At 54.1% G+C, this 23,649-nt stretch overlaps 1 long non-coding RNA gene and 1 pseudogene across 10 annotated transcripts; one reads left to right on the top strand and one right to left on the bottom strand.

Moving 5' to 3' along the window:
• Positions 1 to 1,082: 1,082 nt before the first annotated feature.
• On the bottom strand, positions 1,083 to 1,609 carry LOC140606519 (ATP synthase F(0) complex subunit C2, mitochondrial pseudogene; annotated as a pseudogene).
• Positions 1,610 to 2,327: 718 nt separating this feature from the next.
• Positions 2,328 to 21,877, top strand: LOC140606523 (uncharacterized). Of its 10 annotated transcripts, none has more exons than XR_012008869.1 (6): positions 2,328 to 2,944; positions 4,166 to 5,024; positions 5,408 to 5,558; positions 17,762 to 17,944; positions 18,381 to 19,890; positions 21,281 to 21,877. It is a non-coding gene; the product is annotated as an uncharacterized lncRNA (long non-coding RNA). The 10 variants fall into 10 exon arrangements; XR_012008866.1 differs by having other exon boundaries at positions 4,147 to 5,024; XR_012008873.1 differs by lacking the exon at positions 2,328 to 2,944 and having other exon boundaries at positions 2,964 to 5,024; positions 18,381 to 18,499; positions 19,723 to 19,890.
• Positions 21,878 to 23,649: the final 1,772 nt, after the last annotated feature.

Here is a 23,649-nt window from a genome sequence, read left to right as displayed (position 1 = left end):
CTCTTGCAGCACCTCCTGGTTTGGATTAGATCCCTTCTCAGGGCCCAGCAGCCACAGGTGGCTTGTGGCTGCCATATTGGGCAGCACAGGCCCCAGGCTTTCCTTGTGCCCTGTGATTCCCCAAACAGGGAGTCCTCCTCACAGGCTCCAGTCCAGACTGCTTTACCTTTCCCCAGGGCAGGAGCAAGTCAACTTTTGAGGCTGGGTGCTCCTCTATCACCTGCCCTATCTGGGCCCTAGTTACGTCCTCTGTCAGGAGAGAGGTTTCCACTAGGATTGTGATTTCAAGCATCAGAACCTGTTTTTCCAAGGAAATTTCACACAGAAGCCCAACGTATAAATCAGAGAGAGTTGACCCTGTTTAAAGAGAGTGAGAGCTTGGGCCTGGCCTCCGGCAGCCCCAGCCCTAGAGGTAACTCACAGGCCAAGCCCCAGAGGACCAAGCAGGAAAACCCTGCATCAACTCTCCATCCAGAGCTCACATTTCAACAGCATTTTCTGAACATTAGAATGACACTGTAGGTGGTTCATGGACCCAGATCTGTAGTAAAAGTATGAAAATGCACGTGGAAAATGCCTCCATTTCAAGTTCAAGGCCTCCACTGAAGGGGGAGGAAGGATGTAAGCTAGGGATGGCACTTGGGTTCCATTGTCAACATTTAACTTTTTGAGCAGAGGAGACCTAAAGAAAATATGGCACGATGTTAACATTTGTTCAAGCTTAGGGTTGGGTGTGTGGCTTTCTGCTCTTCTCTGTATGTTTGAAAGATTTTATAATTTAAATTTACTTAAAACTTTAAAAAGGGTAAATATATATCATCTGATGTCACTTTAAGCAAAGAATTATTTTAAAAAATAGTGAAGTAGGGGCATCTGAGTGGCTCAGTTGGTTAAGCATTTCTTTTTTTTAATTTATTTTTTATTTATTTATTTTTCTTATTAATACAGTATTTATTTGTCTTCCCTCTGTCAAACCCTGAGCCAACCACTTTCCCCAGGCTGCCTGGGGAGATATAGGAAAAGGAACACACAGGGCAGACAAGACATGGGAGGAAGACCTATGGGAAGTGGAGACAACTCCTTCACATGGCGAAGAGGATGAGAAAGGCCAGCATCAGGCAAAAGAGTCCCATGGCCTCTGAGAGGGCAAAGCCCAGAATGGCGTGGGAGAAGAGCTGTTGCTTCAGAGAGGGATTCCTGGCATAACCAATGATGAGGCTCCCAAACACAGTCCCAATTCCAGCCCCAGAGCCAGCCACCCGTACAGGGGCAGTCCCAGCCCCAATGAACTTGGCTGCTGTGTCAACGTCCCTTGAAATGGCGCTGGTTCGGAAGCTGCGGCTAGGAATAAGTGAGGTCAGGGGACATGGGGCTGCCAAGCTGCTGAGGCTCTCATCTGTCAGTGTCTCCGGTGGTTTTAGCACCACTGCAGACAGTGATCGGCTCAACAGCTGAGAGGTGCTCCGGACCAAGGAGGTGGAGACGAACTTTGCACAGGCGTACATTTTCAGGGGGTGAGGGGCTGTAGCAGGAGAGCTGCTCCCAGTGCAGAGACAGCAGAGAGGGGCCTCTTTTTGTTGTTGTTGTTGTTGTTTTTTTAAGATTTTATTTATTCATTCATGAGAGACACACAGAGAGAGAGAGAGAGAGGCAGAGACACAGGGAGAGGGAGAAGCAGGCTCCATGCAAGGAGCCTGACGTGGGACTCGATCCCGGGAACCCAAGGATCACGCCCTGAGCCAAAGGCAGGTGCTCAACACTGAGCCACCCAGGGGTCCCTTCCTTCCTCCTTTGATAGCTGTGTGTCCCCTCACAAGTGCTGGCTCTGATTCCTCCCCGTGGCCCCTCCGCCCATGTCCACCGTGACACAGGCTAGACGCTAGGGAAGGTTAGGAGACTTGCCAAGGTCACCTTGCTGGGCTGGCCACGGCAGGAGGTAGAAAGCTGTAGGAGGGCAGCCCGCACCAAGTCCAGTGGGGTTATTTCATCCTAGCAAACAGGTCTTGCTGGTTTGCCATTTGGAGAGTTTGGCCCCAATTCCCATGACCTGGTTAAATGGTAACTTGTCTTTGGTTGTGTGAGAGGAACAGGGAAGGAGCAGACAGCTGTGATGAGGAGCGGTGTGAGACTCAGCCAGCCCTGGGTTCTGGACTGCAAGTGAAGCTTAGTTTCTTTATTTTTTCTTCTCTTCTGGACTCTCCCCCTTTCACACATCTTTCTGGGCAGATGAGTAAGGGCAAGGAGCAGTGGCGATGGTAATAACAGAGTTCCACAGCCATCAAGGGCCTTTCATTGGGAGACTGTTTAACCAAGAACTGCTGTGCCCATTTTACAGAAAGAACCACAGAGGCTGAGAGGAGTGAGGTCACTCTGAGTCACTGGCTTTCCTGGCCTAACTCAGGCCTGGCTGCAGGGGGCCGAGCTGAAGAGCCAGAGCAGGCCAGGGTGGGGGCACATGCTTCACCTTACAATCTCTGGTTCTTCCAACAGAGTCGAATATCCTTGTTGGCCTTTGATCCTCAATTGTGTGGTCAGAGGGTGGGGGCCACTCTCCTCCCTTTGTTCAGCACCTGCCTCATTACAGAGCTGGGCACATGGGATCTCATCTGTCCCCACAACAGCCTTCTTTGCAGGCAAGGCCGGTTTTACAGACCAGGAAACTGAGAGTCAGCGAGATTAAGGCCCTTGTTCAAAGTGTCACAACTGGTCAGCCCGAGGGACACCAGGCCTCCAGACGCCAGCCTGGGATCCAGGCTTGCCTGTGGTTCCCAGGCTTGTGCCAGGCCTGCCCCTACTTCCAGCAGAAGGACCCCAGGACATAACAGCTCTGGTCTGAGGGTTCAGCTGACGTGGGCTAAACTAAGGACCTGCAAAGATTTGTCTTGGAATGGACAGTCGCTGGGAGAGTAAGGATCCTGAGGAGCCCTTCATTTTGCCTTTTCAGGTGAGGTCAGCCTGCCCCGGCCCTGAGATGGCCCGTCTGCTCACTAGCAGGGCCTCAGAGTGGCTGAGCCCATTGTCATCAGCTTGGCCGTTTCTCAGGTGGCAGGGTCTCACCCGTCACTGTGTGCTCACTTGGTGTCAACACTCTGGTGAGAGGAAAGGAGGACCCCCACCCCCAGCCCACAACTCCAGGCAGGCAGAAAGACTTTTCTTCAGCTTTTGGAGACCTTGGGGAGAGAGTAGCCCACCCACCCCTCAGACTGTCTGTGGGAACCCCGGGGTGCCCCAGGGTGGGCAGTGCTCCCTAGTCAGGGATTGCATGCCACACAAGACAGGCCGGGGTCATCCGGTCTCCGTGGAGTAGTAGCCGTGACTCCCTTTCCTTCCTGGTACCCTGGATAAGACACTACCTTCCTTGATGGGTCCTACACAAATGCGTTGGCCGGATGTATGTGAAAGAGCCTTCCAGAAGCTCCAGGACCTCCCTGGGAGGGAGCATAGCGTCCTCGTCCTGGGCAGCTGGCTCCTGCTCCATCCAGGCTACTGGATGCCATGCTGGGGCCAGAGGTTCTCGAGTGAGGAATCTGTGGAGGTCGGTGAGAGGCGGGAGCCAGGGTCACAGGGAGGGCTGGCCAAGGCCAGCCGCCCACTGCAGGCCACAGCTGAGGCTCTCCCCACACTGAAGGCTTAGTTTTCTCCTGCAGAGCCATGCTGTGTAAATCAGTGCTTGGGTTGAGCAGACTCAAGTCAAAGAGTCCAGCATTGAGCCCCTTCAGGTGTCTGAAGGCCTGGGCCAGCGTGGAGCATCACTTGGCCAGTTCTGGGAGCCTCACTGAGGCTGGAGCAGTTGGCCCAAATGAACTGGGCCCTTCCCCAAATGTGTTCTGGGAGCAGGTGCTAGATCTCATGCCCCAATGGTGGGGCCCACCTTCCCACAGGGAGGAGGCTGAAGGAAAGCCCATTACTTGGTTTGGGAAGAGTTAGCCTCCTGTCACGTGCCTCCAACTTTTGACCCAATTCCTGTCTCCCTGAGGGAAAGCCAGACTGGGAAAGGGTGTGGCTGGTGTCCCAGAGGCCTCCGTCCAGCTGATGTCCCCTGATGGAGTCAGGCAGCTCCCTTGTGCTGAGAAAGAGTATGTCTCAAATGGGCACCAAGTTCTCCTTCCAGGCGGATGGCGGTATCTTGTTCCTCTATCCCCAAAGGGGCTTTGGATCTCCCCAGGCCTTCAGACCTCCGGCTTCCGGGCGCCTGTCTCCTCCAGGGTGCCCCCGTGGATGACTCTGCACCCTCGGGATACTGGGCAGGGGCCGCCCTTAGAGAACCAGTTTGAAGCCAAATAGTGTCATGTCATAGTCCATCTGAGCAGGAGGCCACAGCAGGTGAACACAAGTTAGTTCAAGGCCGTGAGTATCCATAGGGACCCAGGGGCAGACCATGGCACGTGTCCAGCAAGCTCCTTCCTGTCGTCCCCTGGGTACGCGGCCTGGCAAAGTGACCCCAAGGGCTCCCTTCTCGCCCTGTGGCCCACCTGCTGGGTCCCTCACCCTGGGGAGTGAAGTGGGGGGAACAGAATGAGCAGCTACAGCCTTCCTACGATTCAATCTGAGTGGCTGTCTAGAACTCACAAGCCTTCTGAGAAGCTCGGTGGGAGGCCCGCCCTCCTCCAAAGGGAGGTAAGTGCCCCCAGGTACAGGTGTCTGGGGGGAAGCTGAGGAAAGCCTTGCTGAGCCTCTGCGTGGGACAGGCCCCGGCCCTTCCCTTGAAGATGGGAAGCCTGAGGCAGGTCCAGCCCTGGGGGGATGGCCAGGGAAGGGAAGAGCTGGTGGTGGAGGTGAGCCGGATGGGCGGCGAGCTCTGTGGTCCTCTTCCTAGAATGGCCCTCACCTTGTGTGCTGGGGCGGGGTGACTAGGTTGGGGGCACTGCCGGAGAACAGTCGGCACCCCTGGCCAGAGCCTGGGAAAGGAACTGGCCGAGGGACATGCCGTCCGGCCCCTGCAAAGAGCTTCAGAGGAGGAAGCAGCAAAGGGGAAGCCCCTATGGCCTCTTCCAGCACCCCCACTGCCTGCACACCCACGGGGGGTGAGCTCAACCCCCCCTTCCCCGGCTCCCTGCAGCTCCCACCCTCTCCTGCCCTGTGCCCCTGATTCCTGGTGTTCTGCACCGCCGTCCGTGTTCCTCCCACTGGGTGAAGAACAGAGGTGGCTCTACCCCAGCAGAGGGACCCTCATCTGTGTCCTGACGCCCTCATAACTCAGCGATGATGGGGCCAGTCACACCTACTCCCTGGACCCTGCAGCCACATCTGTGAGCCCAGGGCGTGAGACCAGAACAGCCCTGAGCCACCATCCAGGCCAACTGTTGCCCCCACTACATGGCTTCCCTAACCAGATGGCACCCCCCCATCCTCCCCTCACGCAGGGGGAGCTGATGAATAATTGTGTCTTTTCCTCCCCAAATCACAGGCTCCTCTCCACGATCCCACATCAAGGGGTCTGCCAGTCAGGGGGCTCCCCTGGAAACAACCTAAAGCTGCCATTCACCATTGGAGTAGCTTTTTACAGTGCACCACGCAGCCATATATCATCTGTGATTTTGTGTAATCTTCACTGCAAGGTAAATATTGTTAGCTCTGTTTTATAGATGGGGAGAGTGAGTCTCAGACAAGCCTGTGGCTTGCTCACAGTCACCTGGCAAGTCAGGGGCAGGGCATGGGGCCCGGGACTGGGGCAGGCCCGCCCCAGCATCCCATAGAGCACCCCCCCCCCCCCCCCCCCGTCAGGGTCGCCCTCCTCCGTGGGGCCGCAGCACGAACACCCAGGCGCCTCCATTCAGGGCCTGGCTCTGCAGACAGCTGAGCCCGGTGATGTCAGCGTTGCCATGGAAACCCTTCCCCGGGCGTCGGGCAGGACCAGCCTCCCCGGCACAGTTTCCCTTTGTGTGGACTTTGCAATGCGTTGCCAAGGCAGTGGGGCCTGCTGGGCGGGTTGGCAAGGGGTGGGGAAAGCAGACAAAAACCCACACCGCATCCCAGCAACCAGCAGCTCACAACAGGGAGCGCCGAGCCCTCGGGAGGGAGGGGCTGCAGGCCGCGCTGTGAGGGGGCGGGGAGACCGCGCCCCCCTGCGCCGGATCCGGGCGCGGAAACAGCCTCGGAGCATCTTCGGTGCCCTGGTGGGGGTCCTGCCACCCCAGCGTCACCCGGGCGGGGGCTTCGGCACCAGGCGGAACCAGGCCCCCCGCAGACCCGCTTGGCAGGGGTTGGGGAGGAGCCCCAAGTCCCCAAGGCAATCTGGATGTGCAGTCAGCTCTGAGAACCACCCCTTAGGAGAGAAGGCGCTTTATTGAGCACCTTTTCCCTCATTTATCTTGCATAATCCTCTCAGCCACCCTGAGAGGGAGAGGTGAGCAGAGGAAAGAAGTTTGTTCTGGTTTTGGGGTTTTGTTTTTAATCCACATTGCACAGGGGAAGACACTATCACTCAGAGAGGTTAGGGCCCCTGCTTGCCCAGGGTCACGGAGCTTGGAGGCAGCAGGGTCTAGATTCACACGCAGGGGCCCCAGGCCCTCCCCCGGGCAGGCCTCCCCACCCGCAGGGGCCAGGGCTGGCAGCCCTTCCTTCCTCCTGCTGCCTTTCGGGAAGCATCCTAAGGTATGTCCAGAGAGCGGGCTAACTCTGTCCCAAGGCTCCCGCGGCTCCCAGATCCAGAGGGGCTTGAGCCAGGGGAGCCCAGCGGGGCCGGCCTCCGCGTCTGCACTGCGGCCTCCTGCCCAGCCCGGGGAGGAAACCCTGCCCTTCCCCTGCCTGGCCCTCCCGCCAGGCCCTCCTCCCAGCAGCCTGCCAGGGCCTCCTGGCTCTCTGGAAAGGCTCCTGAACTCCCCGGTCCCTCCCCTCGCCCCGGGGTAGGTGGCTGCTGACCCAGTGCACACAGAGATGCCCCATTCTTGGAAGTCTCCAGAAGAGAAACTCGGCGACCTTTGCTGGCCCGGCTGAGCCTCACAGCGTACAGCTGACTGTCCTCCTACATCCCACCCCCACACCTCCTGCTCTCTTTGAAGATCGGTCCCCTTTTGCTTAACACCCTCTCAGGGCACTCAGAGGGGAGGTCTCCACACTTTGGTCCTGGGGGTCTATTCTGCTCGTGACCCTGGGAGGAGGCCGAGATCCTGGCTGACAGCACAGCCCTCTGTCCTCTTCCCCAGGTCAGGGCTCCTCCTCTCAACCTGCATCTTCCTTATTAAAGCTCGACAAAAGCCCAGTGATGTCAAGTGAGGGGTGATGCGGGCCAGGGATGCCAGGAGTGGTTGGGCGGTGAGTGGCCATGGGCCGTCTCAGCTGGGTGCTGGGCCCCACTGAAGCCAGCCAGTGTTCCGGCCCCAAGCGTGACCAGGCTCTGCCTGCCACTCTTTCATTGAACAAGTATTTCCTGAAGTCTCTGCTATGTACAAGGAAGGATAAAAAAAAAAAAAAAAAAAAAAAAAAAAAAAAGTCTCCAAACCAGAGGATAGAAGGATAGAGAGATAAAAACAACCCCAGAGACCTGCAATCCTTACCCCCACAGAGGAACACAATATAGTTGGATTTCACATTTAACATCACTTGGGGATGGGAAGGCAAGATACCTCCAAATACTAACCTTGGTCCTCTCTAGTTGGTGGCATCGTGGGCGACTTTTATTTATTCACTTATTTAAAGATTTTATTTATTTAATCTGTGAGAGACACAGAGAGAGGCAGAGACATAGGCAGAAGCAGACTCCCTGTGGAAAGCCCAATGCAGGACTCGATCCCAGGACCCTGGGATCATGCCCTGAGTCGAAGGCACATGCTCACCCACTGAGCCACTCAGGCATCCCACTAAATACCTCTGCTTAAACCTTGTAAGGTCTAAGTTCTGCAAGCAGAGTTGCCCTGGGTAAACATGAGTGTTTCTCGGGATCCTCTTAGGAACATGTCATTGACAATGTCTGGGCTGGAAGATGGGTCAGAGGTCAGCTGGTTCATCCTTTCTCCCCAAAAGGGCACACCCAGACAAGTCAGTAAGGTTCCCTAGCCCTCCATCTGCAGGGTGGGTGAGGCTGCCAAGCTGAGTCCAGGCCAAGGGGCCCTGGAGATTCTGACCCCAGCCAGGGAGTGCAGAGTGACCCGGGCATCAGGGGGCGATGAGTGGGTACCAGCCTTTTAGCCCCTGCCCTAGCCTGCCAGCCTGGGCCAGTAGAGGGGAGAATTGGGGTACAGCTTTCCTGAAGGGGACGGACTCTAATGTAAACTGGCCTCTTGGAACTTCAGCTTACTCATCTGTAAATGGGAATAGCAATGCCTCTTGCATAAGCTGCTGGGGAAATTTAAAAAACCGGCCTGTGGGGCCCCTAGAGGGAGGCCAGCACATAGTAGGTACTCAATAAAGCACTGCTGACCCAGTGCATGAACACACACGCTGGCTACTCTCCCTTATTGGGCTGGAAACCACCCCCCCATCGTGACTTCAGAGTTGTGAAGCGTCCCATCTTTATCATTTGGGTGAGAAGCTTTCTCTGCTCCTCAAATTCTCCAGCAGGGGCTGTAGCAGCCATGATGTCTGGCTCTCTGCAACATCTCCCAGCGCCCTGGGGCCCAGGCAGCCCCTGTTGGAACTGCCACGTCCAGTCCCACCACACCCCAAACGGCAGCCACAGGAATGAAAAGGATTATGGCTGTTCTGTGGGAAATTGAAACACACACACACACACACACACAAAACCTGGGAGGGCCAAAAGATCCATCTGCAGTCTACAATCTATGTTCTAAATTTTAGCATTGATCTTGCTAAAATAACACCTTTACATGTTATGAGGGCCTCTCTGGGGAATGATTTCCTCCAAAGGGGAGACCATCATAAAGGGGAATCTCAGGCCCTGTGGCAGCCCCTGGATCACACTGGGCATTTGTATGTCCTGTGCTGACCAACCCTGTCTCACTGCCATGAACTTTCAGTCACCAGTGGGTTTGAGATTCCTGGCAACTGTCTCAGGAATGACGTTGTTGCCAGCCGATCAGGTGGGGGCCTCTCTGGAAACAGAGGTTGTCAGCGGCATCCTGCACTTGTAGAGGGTCCTCTATACAGCTACTGGCTTGGGACTTGGGAGAGGGGGGTGTTCCAGAAACACCCCCTTTCCCAAACTACATCAGATTAGGGTTTCCACTGCTCTTCCTTTCAATAATCCCTGCATTTGATTACCTAACTGCCCATGAACCAGGCCAGGCAGAGGTGATCACCATCCCTATTGCAAGTGAACAAACCAAAGCCCAAAGAATAACTTAGCAGAGGTCACCCGGGAACTAAAGTCGAGCCCTAAGCCCTAGGACCACGTGATAGCAGATTTCCCAAACACTATGTCTTGTCATATCTCCCTCAGGAGACTTTGTGGGATTTCTTTCCCTTTGTAAACCTTATTCTGTAACCATTACACAAAGCCCATGGCAATGACCATGACAAGGACCCCCAAAGACCAAAAGTTAGTCTGTAGCCCACGGCATCATTCTCTAGTATCTCCACACGCTTCTTTCCAATCATTATTCATAGGACAGTCCTAGTTCATCACCTGTGAAATATACATTTTGCACATTTCTAAAAGACAAATGCGTTTTGCAACTGATGTATACACATAATGTGCTTGTGTCTTCTTTTCCCACCAAAAGAAAAAAACCCAAAAAGCTCCTGGTAAATCTCCTGTGTCATAGAATCCAGGGAGGTCATTTTGCAGAGACAGAGTAAAATCATCAGTGTGGTCTGCCTCCCACTCTCCTCACTTCCCTTGAGATCCCTCAGCATCAGCAAAGGTTAAGGACAACCAGCCCCGACTGGGTGAGACCCAGAGTTTCCTAATCCCTGCCAGCTGGCCACCCCCACGCAGGACACTTGGGCAATGCGACTAAGTTCAATATAAATCAGAACAGCAGTAGGACGTATGTAAGGCACTGCTCTGTACATTCCAGGGGGGCAAAGGGAAGGAAGGAAGCTGGTGTTTAGCGAGTACCTACCATGTGACAGCCCTGTACTGGGGAACTGGAGGAATGAGGGCTTCTGGGCCCAGATTGGCAAGGAGGGGATGGTCAGGGCGGGGAACGTTTCCAGTTGAATAAGGAATAGCCCAACCTATAGTTTTTCTGACCCTTGGGAATTAGTAACCAGGGTAAGGTTTTTTTTTTTCTTTCCACAAAGCATCTTTAAATTGAACGTGTCTTATTAAGCTGCTTGTTTTCAGACGTGTCGAGTTACTGGCAGGCACCACCTGTGCCTCACATGTCCTCGGTCTGAAATGAAGAGCCTCAGTATCACCTGGAGGGTTGGTTAAACCACAGATTGCTGGGCCCCACCCCAGAGGTGCTGAGTCAGTAGTTTTAGGGTGGGGTTTGGGAATTTGCATTTCTAACGAGCTTCCCGGGATGCTCAGGCTACTGGTCTGCGTGAGGATTACTTGAGGAGCTCTTAAAAAATGCTGGTACCTGGACTCTCCCCCAGAACTCTGATTTAACTGGTCTGGGTGCAACCTGGGAGCAGCCTGGGCATCAGGGTTGTCAAGGCCTCCAGGTGATTCTAAAGTCCCGACAAGATTGAGAAGCACCAGCTTAATGAGAAAAACCACCAGGCATAATTAAGGTTCCTCAGCTCTGGAGGTTTCCTAAGATTTCATGGACACCCTCCTCACTTTTCTCGAATTGGGGCATGCCAGGCAGCAGGTGTCTGAGGGCCAGAGGGGAGCTGGGCCGTGCAAACCATGTTTCCATACTTGTACCTTTGAAAACACGTAAACTGTTTGCTAATGCTGGAAAAAATGTGTAAGCCTATTACCGATGTTTAAATTAGGAGATGTCATAAAACCAAGCTTTCTGGTTCCTCTGGGCAAGCATCTGGGCATGTGACAATGTCTAGCCGGAGCGGGCTTAGGCCTACACTTGCCAGCTGGCCCCAGTTCCCATCACTTCCTGGTGCATTAGCTCTGCTTGGCCTAAGATGCTCGGTGATTTAGCTGCGGAGATTTAGCAGGTGATTTAGCCATCCCCTGTTAGTGGGCAGGTGTGAATGGACAGGTGATGTGCCAGTGGGAACTCAGATTGACGTCTTCAACCAGAGACAGGAGACCTGGGAAAGGAAGTCTGTGGCGTGACCCAAGGTCACCTGGCTGGTTCCTCAGCCTCCCTGCACACCTGGGCCCCTCGAGTCAGGCTGCCCTCTGCCCCCCCAGCCCCAGCCCTACTCTTTCCTCTGCCAGTTGCCATGCCTTGGGGCCCTGAAGCATCCTGGACGACTTGACCCTTCACCAGCTCTGTGACTTTGGACAAGTTACTTGGTCTCTCTGAGCTGTTGTCAAATGGAGGTAATATCGTCCACAATGCACTAAACTCCTTGATGGCAGGGACAGTGTTTGTCAATCAGCACTATGTGTGTCCCCGGCATGCAGTCCAGTGCCCAGCATACAGTAGGGGCTCAACAAATATTTGTTGAATCAATGAATGGTTGGCCTAAGGATCAAATAATAATAATATAATAATAATAATAATAATAATAATAATAATAAATGTAGAACATACTCCTAGGTGCAAGGAGGTGTTAAATGAATGTTTCCTGGATCTGAACCCACTGGAGTCCCTGGACTTCTGTAGTTTCCTCCTTGCACTTTCTGGTGGCTCACCTGTCGGGACACATTCTGGGAACTTAAACCATGGATCACCGGGCCCTTTACCACACTTGCCTCCCACCTACACCTGCGCAGCCAATTTCAGCAGAAGAGGCAGCCCCAGGGCCCATCCCACATCCCCTTAACACCACGTTGAATGTTCAACAGCCACCAGGTGCCCATTCCCTCACGACCAGGGACCCTCGCCACCTGACCCGCGCCACCTGCCCGGCCTCCCCTCCTCTCCTGGCTGTCTCCTACCTCAGAAGGAGCTCCCCTCACCCCTTGGCTGACATTATTCTATTTTTTCCCCTCTGGGGCTTACTCTTGCTACCCGTCTGGCTAGGAAACGCCTCTCCTCCCTCACCTCCTCTCTTACCTCAACAAGCCTCATTCACCTTTCAAAGCCAGTTCAATGTCACCTCCTCCAGGAAAACTTTTCAGACCCCACCCGGTCCAGATTACAGACTCCAGCTCTGCTCCCGTATTACCGGTACATGACTCCATCCTTGCGCTTACCGCATTATTTTATAATTATCTGCTTATGTGTCCGGCTTCGCCATTAAATTGTTAGTTTATGGGGGCAGAGACCGTGCTTATTCATCATTCTAACTCCTCTGTGCAGAGTGCCTGGCATGGAGTAACCCTCTTTTCAGGTCTTCCTGCTTTGTAATAAATCACCCCACAACTCAGCTTAAAATTGCCATTTCTATTTTGTTCATGGTTTTGTGAATCCGGAATTTGGAAAGTTCTCAGCCAGGCAGTTCGCACTTGGGGTCTGCCAGGGGCTGCAATCACGTGAAGGTTCTACGAGGCTGGAGGAACGGGATGGTGCATGCACACGGCTGCCGCTGCCGCTGGTGGTTGGCAGGGGCTCCCCTGGGCTTTCGGCGGGCTCCGTGCGGGCTCCGTGCGGCCTTTCCAGCGTGGCAGCCTCAGGGTAGCCGGCCTTCTGACACAGCCTGGCTTCCCCCAAAGCACCTGTCCCAAGACAGCCAGGAGAAAGCTGCGTGGTCTTTTCTCATCCAGCTTTCCACTGCTTTCCGGCTTCAGGTCTTCAGGGGCCTGTTTCTTTCTTTTTTTTTTTTTCTTTCTTTCTTTTTTAAAGATTTTATTTATTTATCCACGAGAGACACACACACAGAGAGAGAGAGAGAGAGAGAGATAGGCAGAGACAGAAGCAGGCTCCCTGCTTGGAGCCCCATGTGGGACTTGATCCGGCAACCACTGGATCACACCCTGAGCCAAAGGCAGAGGCTCAACTGCTGAGCCACCCAGGCGTCCCAAGGGGCCTGTTTCTAAATAACACAAGCACAACACAGCACGCTGTGTTGAGTCAAATGTGAGCTCCCCCTGACCTTCCTTTCTTGCTGGCCTCCCCCTAAGGGGGACTGCCCCCATCCTGTACAGTTAACCACCCTGATGCCCAGCACCCCCCCCTTTTTTTAAAGGCATCCATTTTCCCGTACATTGCAGATGCAGAAAGAGACAGTTCTGCGGGGATATGCAGTTTTTTTTTTTTTTTTTTTTTTTTTTTAACATAAACCAGACTGTACTGCTCGTGTTGTTCTGCAACTTTGCTCCCTTCTCAATTCTGTTGGGGACAGTCGTCCATGTCTAAATGGAGAGATCACCCCAGTTTTTTCGTGCTGTTCTAGAACATGCCGTCGTATGCATGCTCTCTGGTTCACCTGCCCATTCTCCTCCCCATCCCACGTGTTCTAGGTTCCAACTTTCTATCGTTGCATACAGTCCTGCAGCGGGCATCCTCAGGCTGCCTTCGGGGCTTCCCGGGCTTGCAGGGCTGGGGGACGCCCAGTTTCCGCGCAAGGACCTGCGAGCCCCTGTCAAGGCCACCAGAGTTCAGGTCCCGAGGGCCAGGTCCGAGCTGTGTGGCGGGGGCCGACTGCCGGGGTCCCCTGAGAGCTGGGGTGGAGCGGCTAGGGCTGCGGGGCCTCCCGCCGGCCTGGCCCGGGGGCGGCTGAGTGGGGGCGCCCGCACCCAGGCGGGCAGGTGCAGGGGGCGGCGCAGGGGCTCAGGCGGGCGGGCCCTGGCGCGGGTTACGTAAGGGGCCGCTAATACTGCTTTCCTGGTCCATGGAACCCAAATTAAAAGAGGAAATTATTCTCCTGATGCTCAGCTCGCCTAATCCCCATCTGTCTCTCCCCTGGTCCCCCGCGCTTGCATCTAAAGGTCTTGAACGCGCTCCAGATTTCTAATTTAGTTTGCTTATGCAACCAAAAATATTATGGCCGCGTTTCCTGGGGGTGATTAAGTCTATATTCTGGGCTCCAGGCTCACTAAAAACAGCAGCGCCAGGGCCCCGCGCCGCTCGCGCGCACACCACGCGCAGGCTTTTTTTGGTTCCTCTGAGGCGCGGGCCGCCCTGCAGGCGCGGGGGCGCGGCGGGGAGGGGGAGGGCGGGGGTGGGGGTGGGGGGGGTGGAGGGGTGGGGGGCGGAGAGCCCGGGACTGCCCGGAGGGGAAGGAGGGCAGTGCATGCCGCAGGGCGGCCGGGACGCCGAGACCGCAGCTGCTTGGGGTCCACTCGGAACGTCTGCCTCCTCCCTGGTCTTCTCTTCTCAGGCTCTGATGCTTGTGGGGCAGGTGCAGGAATCCATCTTCCCGCGTGTGCTCCCACCCAGAGATCTACTGAGAGATGTTTGTTACACCATTGTTTATTCGGGAATAGCGAAAAATTGGAAAGAGCAGGACTTATCAATGGGGAGCCATCCAATAAATGAGGGGAACATCGGCACTCTGGGATACTATGTCAATGATAAAGTAATAATAATAATAATAATAATAATAATGTAGATTAGGATGCATTGACATGGACCAGATGGTTAAATTTTTTTAAAAAGCGACTCAGGAAAATAGAGTATGTTCCACTTGTGTTGTTTATAATCCATAAATACGGAAATGGAAGGTACAAAGAACTGTTAACATGGTTACCTCTGGGGTGGGGACCTGGACTGGGGGGGGGGTTAGTTAAAGAGACTTTGGGGGTTTTACTTTTGTATTATTGGAATCCTCCAAAGAGACCGTGTTCATGAGTTTCTTGTATTACTTGCTTTCAGCGTTATGGGGGAGGGGGAGAGAAGAGCAGGGAGGCTCCTGGACTCTACCCTATTCTCTGGAAGCAGTAGTCAGATCAGGAGTGGGACTGGCTGGAAGTCCCTGCTCTCCACCTGCCTCTGACCACTGATCTTTGAGATCTTGGCTGCTGGCATTCTTGGGGCCGAGGAAGGGAGGGCCTGGAGGCACAAATGCTTGGAGGCAGAGCACTGGACCCGGAGTCAGAAACTTGGCTTCTAGTCCTGGAAGGTTGGCTCGGATGGCCAGGTCTCACTTATACCTGCTTTTCTGGCATCCTCTACCCTAACAGCCAGGGCAGGGCCGTGTGGCAAGAAGGTATGGCTGCTCGGCCACCAGCTGTGAAGCCTGTGAGGACTCAGGTACTACTGGAGAGGGGTCCCCTGACTTGGAGGCTGCCTGTATGCAATGGGGTGTCTCTAGAGCACCCAGCAGACATCCCCAAGTGTGCACTGATTCCAGCAAGGCGTTATTTCAAATCAGGTTCCAGATGATTCTGGGATACCCTACAGGGTATCTACCCTACAGGGAGCTAATTTAACCAGGTCAGGATTTCTCCGGGCCTTCAGTATGCTCAGGCACACGGAGACCCTCCATGAGGGTTTGCTTAATGCAGCTTTTACCAAATATATATGACTCAGGGGTCCTTGGCCTCAGAGCCTCTCGTGGGCCTAGAGAGCCACACACAAACCAATGAGCTAGTGAAGGCAGGAGCCAGGGCATGGAGGGTGGAACTCATGGGTACGGGTTGGGGACACTTAGGACAAGGGTGGTAAGTACGACACTGTGTGAAAAAAAGAGGTCATTTCATCTGTGAGAGATTCAAAAACGCAGTCCTGCCGGTAGGATGTTGGGGGGGGGGGGTAGCAGGTCTGCCAGGGCAGACCCATGGGGCCAAGGTTAATTTTTTCTCAGTGCTTGACCTTCGAGCACGTGCACGTATGAGCACACGCGCCGGAACATACACACACATCACAAGCTCACACGCAAGAGCACACTCGCACAGAATGCACACAGGTGCACCTGTAAGGGCATAGACACTGCTCTTCTGGAGCACACACCCCCTCGCACTCACTCACACACACACCAACTCACTGGTTCCCTGCATATTACAAAGAAAAGCACACGTCCACGCACACACCCAGGCGCACACGTGCACACACCCTCACGCCCACCCAAACCCATGGGAGCTCGCCCCCGAGAAGGCGGGCACGCAAAAGACACCGGAGCGCCCCCAGAAGCACGCACGTCCAGAGCACCAGCACCCCCCTGGTGTGCACACCCTGGGGCGGCCGTGGGGCAGAGTCCGGATGTGCTCAGAGGACACACCTGCATCCACGCTCGTGCCCTCGCACGCGCGGCGGTTCTTCGGGCGGCACAGTGTCCCTGCTTCTGCGCGAGCAGGGCCAGCGGGGGGTGGAGTGACGCCGTGGCTCATGGGGAACAGCGCATTTAGCAAAGCGGTTCGCAGAAGGCATGTGTCCTTCGAGTATTTTTATCTTTAGCACTCATATGTCTAGCAGAGTCTGGGTGGCTCCATATTGCTACCAGGAAGGAGGGCAAGTGGCTGGATGGCAAAGCAGATGGCCTCTGGGTACGCAGGACACATGCCCCTTGCTCCTTGCCTCCAGCCCCCACCACCACGGTGTTCCCTCCTCCACCCCCTGGGCTCCCCAGAAGCCGGCCCAGACTCCCCGCTTCTCACCAGGAATCTGGCCAGCAGGGCAGACCCCTCTCCCGGCCCCCACCCGGGGGAGGGGGGACAGGGTCTGCAGGCCCCAATCCAGGCTCCCCCGTCCCCAGGGGCTCAGCTCTCCCTCACGCTCGGGCCTGGGCCTAGGCCAGCTGTGACACCTCTCCCCAGCCCCCCCACACGCATGCACCCTGCACTCCTCCCGAGCTGGCAGGAGGTCTGGGCATGTGCCCTGTGGCCCGCTGGCCGGTGGCAGACAGGCCGCTGGATTTCGAAAACTATTTAATCCCTGGCTTCTGACGCACCCGGTTCACCATCGAGCAGGATCCAGTGCCCACGGATCTGATGTCAGAGGGCGGCCCTGGCACGGCTCCATCCTTCCTGCCCACATGGCAGCGTGGCGGAGCCGACAGCGAGCAAGCGGGGACCCAGAGCCTTCTCCTCTTGACTCACAACCATTTTGCTTCCCACTAGGCCTGCGAACCCCTACCAACCCCTTCTTTTTTTTTTTTTTTTTTTCCAACCCCTTCTTAAAAAAAAAAAAAATGCTGTCGTAAAGCCTAATAGTAAGGAAAAACAATCAGGAGCTAGCAAGTGAAGAAGGCAGATAAGCAAAACGTTATAACTTTGTGTCTCTTTCAGAACAATAATAAATGTATTTAGGCAGAGGGAAAATACTGGAAAAACTAACAGTGGCTATCTTTAGAAATTTATCATTCAACAAATATGTACGGCACACCTACTGTTTGTCAGACTCGCTCTAGGTGCTGGCGTTATGACAGTGAAGGGACGAAACCCTTAGGAATCTTATATTCTAGAGAGTTAACAGATAAGCACAAATTCCTAAATTCAATGTATACTATTTTTAAATGGTGACAAATGCAATGGGAAAGGGGTGGGGAGAAGGGATATGGGGTATTGAGGGGGGGGGCGTAGTTTTTAAATGATTTTTTTAATAGGTTTAGATTTATGGAAAAATTAACATCGTACAAACGGTTCTCCCAAACCACTCCCTCTACGCTCGGTTTCTCCTGTTACTGACTTACGTGGTCCTTACATCATAATGGTACGGTTGTTACGATTAATGAGTCGGTATCAATACACTGGTATGGACTAATGTCTGTAGTTTGTTCAGATTTCCTTGGTGTACCTAACTTCCTTTTTTTTTTTTTTTATCTTATTTATTGATTTGACAGAGAGAGAGCACGAGCAGGGGCAGAGGGAGAAGCAGGCTCTCCTGGAGCAAAGAGCCCGATGATGTGAGGCTCCATCCCAGGGCCCTGGGATCATGACCTGAGCCGAAGGCAGATGCCTAACCGACTGAGCCACCCCGGGGCCCCTTAAATTTCCTTTTTTTTTTTTTTTTTGTTCCAGGAGGCCCTTCAGGAGGACACATGAGACTTAGCTCTCTTGGCAGGTGACAGTTTCTCTTCCCTTGTGTTTGATGACTGTGGCAGTTCCGAGGACTATCAGTCAGGAGTTTTGTATTGAAATTTGCCTCGTGTTTTTCTCATGATTGGACCGGGGCTCTGGGTTTCCAGGAGCAGGATCACAGAGGTAAGGTGCTGTTGTCATCTGTCGCATCAAGGGAACATACTAGCAATATGATTTATAGCTCTTGGCATTGACCTTGTATTGGCCAGGATTCGCCCCGATGTCCCCCGTTCCATGCTGCCCTCTCGGGAAGGAAGTGGCTGTGTGCAGCCCACACTCGAGGAGCAGGAATTGTGCTCCCCCATTTAGGGTGACGTAGCTACATAAATTATTTCAGATTCTTTCGCACAGGAGATTTGCCTTTTCCCCATTTATTAATTTATCCACTCACTTACTTATAATGGACTCATGGATGTTTATTTTACATTTGGGTTATAATCCAATGATGTTTCATTTTGCTGCTCCATTTGTTCTAGCTTTGGCTGTCGGGAGCTCTTTACATGCTTCCTGTGACCCTTCATTATTTTTTTGTTTTAAGTATATCCTTACTTTCTGGCAGGACAAGATGCTCCAGGCTCATCCTGTATATCTCCACCCTCAGTCCTAGAATCAGCCATTTCTCAAGAATCCCTAGTTCCTTTTATTAGAGAAGATGGGAAAGTAAAACTTGGGCACTAGGTATGTTCTATATCTTTTAATTTGGTAGTCAACGAAGGCTTCTCCAAGAAGATGATATGTGAGTAAAAACCCAAAGAAGGTGAGGAGCAAACCATGGAGACCTTGAGGGGAGGGAGCGCTCCAGGCAGAGGAACAAGTGCAAAGGTCCTGAGGTAGGCATGTGCATTGTGTACGCAAGGAACAAGGAAGTCAGTGTGTCTAGGGCCAAATGAGAGGCACAGGACATGATGTTTGGGGAGGTGCAGATGGGGCAATCAGAAAGGACTGTGGCTTTTCCCCAGGTTAGTCAGGGTGGGGTGCAGACATGTGACATAATCTAACTCACTTTTTAATAAAATCACTGGCAACCAGGCAGCCCGGGTGGCTCAGTGGTTTAGCACCACCTTCAGCCCAGGGCGTGATTCTGGAGACCCGGTATCAAGTCCCACATCGGGCTCCCTGCATAGAGTCTGCTTCTCCCTCTGCCAGTGTCTCTGCCTCTCTCTCTCTCTCTCTCTCTCTCTGTCTCTCATGAATAAATAAATTAAATCTTTTTTTTTTTTTTTTTTTTTTTTTAAATCACTGGCTCCTGTACTGGGAATAGAATGAAGGGGACAAGGGCAGATGATGCCATTGTACAGATTGGGAGAGTGATGATGTTGGCTTAGATCAGGTCACAGCAGTGGAGGCAGACATCCAATCTTCTGACAGATTGGATGCTGGGTAAGAGCTGGAAGGACGGTCCTAAGGTTTGCCCAATTCTGGAAGAAGGCAGTTGTGGGGCGGACTGGAGGAGGAGCAGGTTTGGAAGGGTTCCAGGAGCTCACATTTTGGACACATTAATTGAAAGTCCCCTCCTTCACCCAGTCTGGAGTTCAGGGCAGAGGGTGGGCTGGAGGGTGAGTGCGTCCCCGGCCTCCCCACCCTCTTCCCGTGGCACAAGTGGCCACAAGGCAATGGGTTTAGGCTCATGTGATGTGGATGCCCTGAACCGGGGCTGAACATAGGCCCTACGCGCCAGCCCTCCACCATGAGCAGACAGAGGAGGCTTTGAGAATCCTGGCCCCAGATCCCAGCGAGGGCTTGGTCAGCTCCCAAACAACTCTTGGCTTTGCTTCGATCCGGATTTGCCCAGCACATGGGGGCTCAGCGCATGGAAATGCCCCGAAGCGGAGAATGGGGTTTCTCTCCAGCAGGGCGCCCCCTAGGGTGGGACTCGGGGGACATGTCTACTTTTTCCTCAGCGTTCAGCCCCTGGACCCCTGGCGACAGTCATCAGCCCTGCAGAATGAACGAAGGTCATATTCTTGAGGGCAGCCTCTCTGGCCTGAGGGAGGTGACGGCATGAGGTCACTAGACTCCTGAAACCAGAAGATGGAAGTGGGTGGGGACAAAGGCAGAAGGAAGGAGAGGTGAGGTGAGGGGATAGGAGATAAGGGGAGGGCAAGGTCTGGGGGGAGACGCAGGCCGGAGAGGAGATATGGGGAGGCTGGCAGCCCTGGGCCCTCTTCAGGCTTCTCAGGCTGACGAATGGGAACCATCAGATAGGCTTCGTGCCTCCTCCCTTTGGTTCACACCCACAAGGGCCCGTCAGCAAACACTGCGGGCCCCACCCTCCCAATGCACGCACACTCAGACCACCTCCCACCGCCCTGACTGCCTCCACCCTGGACAGGCCAGCACCTTCTCTGACTTGCACCTCCATGAGAGCCTCCCCCATGCCCCCCAGTCTGTTCTCAGAGCAGCCAGAGCGATCCTTTTAAAACAAAACAAGATCAGGCCATCCCACGGCAAACCCTCACAGGCTCTCCCCACAACCCCAGAGCACAAAGGCCTCTCCTCGCCCTGCTCGGCCTTCCCTCCACCTTCCCGTCCTGGCTCCAGTCCTCATACACTGGCCTCTTGGTTGCTGCTCTGACACACTAGGCATCGCCTGCCTCGGGGCCTTTACACTTGCTGTGCCCTCTGCCTGGACCATTTCCTCCAGCGCTCTACATGCCTATTCCTTCACTTTCTTCAGAGATCAGCTCAGATGTCACCTCCTCGGAGGCCTTCCCTAGACCCCCTTCCACTACTGTTGCTCACTGCCCCCTATACTCAGCATAGTTCCATTTTTTTTTTTTTAGACTTATCACCATTTTATATACATTTATTTAAGCTTTCCCCACTACAATTGTTTTATCCAGCAATGTATCCCCAGCACCTGAAACCACCGCCAGACAGGCAGGTGCTCCATAAATAATTTGTCAAATAAATGAATAACCATCTCGCCCCTCTGAGAGACAGCTCAGGCCACCCTCTTCAGGAACAACCGATCTGGCTCTCAGAAGTTCTTTTTTTTCCTCTCCTTTTTTAGGTTTTTATTTATTTGTCAGGGAGAGAGAGAAAGTGAGAGAGCACAAGCAAGGGGAACAGCAGGCAGAGAGAGGGGGAGAAGCAGGTTCCCCACTGAGCAGGGAGCCCGATGTGGGGCTTGATCGTGGAACTCTGGGATCATGACCTGAGCTGAAGGCAGATGCTTAACCCATCGAGCCCCCCCAGGCGTCCCTCTCAGAAGTTCTGAGAGTGACATAGAACCTGCCAAAAATGGAGAAACTCAGCAAAACCTCAACAGAGCCAATCACACTATCTGCAGACCTGCGATGCCACCTGCCTTCCCCGTTCCCTTCTGTGGGGCTGAGCCTCACACCATCCTGAGGCCTGTCCCCTCCCCACCCCCCACTCCCAGTGCTCCAGAGCCAGCCAGGCCCCGGATCCTTCTGGGACACCTGCTAAACATCTCCTTATCCCCCTCTTCTCCAGCCCCACTGTCCTCCTGCTCATCAGCTCGTGGCCACAGCAGGTCCCTGGCCTCTCTTGCGTCACTACAAGCCAGTTTCCACAGGGATCCAGAGCCATCTCGCTACTGAGTACATCTGACCTGCTCCCTGCCCTGCTGGTCCTCAGGATAGAGACCAAAGTCCAGTGACTCGGCCTCTCCAGCCTCCCTCCACCTTTCCCTTCCTCCATGTGCTTGCTGGGATCAGCCCTGGCACCTGCCGCCTTCCCATCATCCAAACACCCTGCCACGTCCCCCTCTCCACAGCCCTATTCTCTAAGATCGCAGCTCACTGTGTCATTGTCACTCGCTTCCTATGTTGAGGTCCGGGGGGTGCAGCCCAGCCACTGGGCACCGCAAGCCTGCCGGTGGGTTGGATGTTTCTCAGGGGATGAGGAACGGCCGGTGGGAGCTGTGGAGGGGCCGAGATCTCCGGGTCTGTCCGATGGCACCACGCTGCTGACCTGGCCCCAAGCCCTATATTCCATGAGGGAGGACCTGGGTCTGTCCTTCAGGGTCTGACACGGGAGAGGCTCTTGGGAGGTGTCCATTGATTGTCAGATTGAATGACTGACTCAGTAGCAGCTCCGAGTAATTTTTTCCCCTTTTTTGCATTTCTGTATTTTCCTATTTATTTTTTAAAACGTCTGAGCTGAAGGCAGACAGATGCTCAACCACTGAGCCATCCAGGCATCCCGTGTATTTTCCTATTTTAAAAAACCATCTACATCCCTCATTTGAAAAATGAAAACCAAAAACTTACCTTGCAAATTCATTCTTTTATTAAAATGTTGATTAGAAAGGAACTCTTCCCACATCTTCCAAAGCTGAACAGCTAGATGCACACCCCGGGCCCCTCCTGGGTATATACCGAACAGAAATGTGTCCATAGATTCACAAGAGACAAGAACTAGAATATTCACGGTGACATAATTCATGACAGCCAGGAGCTGGAACCTACCCAAATGTCCATCAACAGGAAAATGGGTGAAAATGCTATGGTAAGTCACACGGTGGCCCGCTACCAGTGGTGAGAATGAATGTCCTGTATGTGGGCGAATTTCACCAACATAGCATCGAGCAAAGGAAAGCAGACACAAAAGAGCACATTGCGTATGTCTCCATTCAAGTTCCATTTAGAAGCAGGCCGAAGGAGCCCATGGGGTTGGGAGTCGGGAGAGAGGCTACTCTCGGGGAGCCCGAGGGGGCTTCTGGGTGCTGGTTCCATGGGCACGCTCAGCCTGTGCAATGCATCCAGCTGTATACTTGTGAGCTCTCTCTCTCTCTCTCTCCAATAAATAAATAAATCTTAAAAAAAAAAAAAAAAAGTTAACGAGAAAAAAAGACATGCATCCTGGAGCAGGTTAAACCTACCACTTTTTTTCTGTCCAAAGGGAGGTGGTGGGCAGCTGCGGTGTGTGTGTCTGTCATCGGCGCCATCAGAGTTTCTCCCTGGTCTCCAAGACTCCCAAAGCCCCAGGCAGGGGCTTCTGGTTCCAGTAAGCTTCAAGAATGCCAGGAGCTGGGCACCTGGGTGGCTGGGTGGCTCAGTGGTTGAGTGTCTGCCTTCAGCCCAGGGCATGATCCTGGGGTCCCTGGATCGAGTCCCATGTCGGGCTCCCTGCATGGACCCTGCTTTCCCTCTGCCTATGTCTCTGCCTCTCTCTGTGTGTCTCTCATGAATTAATAAATAAAATCTTAAAAAAAAAAAAAAAAAAAAAAGCACGCCAGGAGCTCTGGGGTCAATTCCCAAGGTAAACCCTGCCATGATAGTTGAGGCTCTAGAATCAGAGCTGGGAGTGCCGACCCTGTGGGTTCCCTGTCTGGGCCTCCTTGCCACAAGCTGGGAGGCAGGGCTGTGGGCTGTGGGCATGCTTGGTGTGGGAGGTCAGAGTGCAGGGGCACAGGCTGCCTGGGTCCCTGAGTTATCCCACAACCTCTCTGCACCTTCAGGTCCCTGCAGGGTGGGGGACTGTATCCACTTCAGCGCCTCCCACCCGAACTCTGCAGAGAACTTCAAGTGGGGGGCACCTGCTTCTCCTCCACTCATGAGCTGGGGAAGCCCAGGGGCCCCGTGTGACCTTGCACCTTGCACCTCGCCCCCAAAGGTCACTACTGGCTGGGGCTTCAGGGGGTTCAGGTTGCCACAGTCGGGGGCGGAGCAGGGTGGAGGGGTGAGGGCACAGATCCAGCGCTGCCCTCTGGGGCCCAGCCAGGCATGGTTATTTATAACCACGGGTCGCCTTACCTCCTGACCTTCAGCCGGGGCCTTCAGCCATCCGCAGCGATCAGCATCTCCTGCTGCCCCCTGGGAGCAAACACCCCTGCTGCCTCCCCGGGCCGGGCCTCGCCA

Source organism: Canis lupus, chromosome 16 (assembly GCF_048164855.1).
Source record: "Canis lupus baileyi chromosome 16, mCanLup2.hap1, whole genome shotgun sequence".
In the NCBI taxonomy this organism is placed as follows: domain Eukaryota; kingdom Metazoa; phylum Chordata; class Mammalia; order Carnivora; family Canidae; genus Canis; species Canis lupus.
This window is presented reverse-complemented; position numbering and strand designations above follow the sequence as displayed.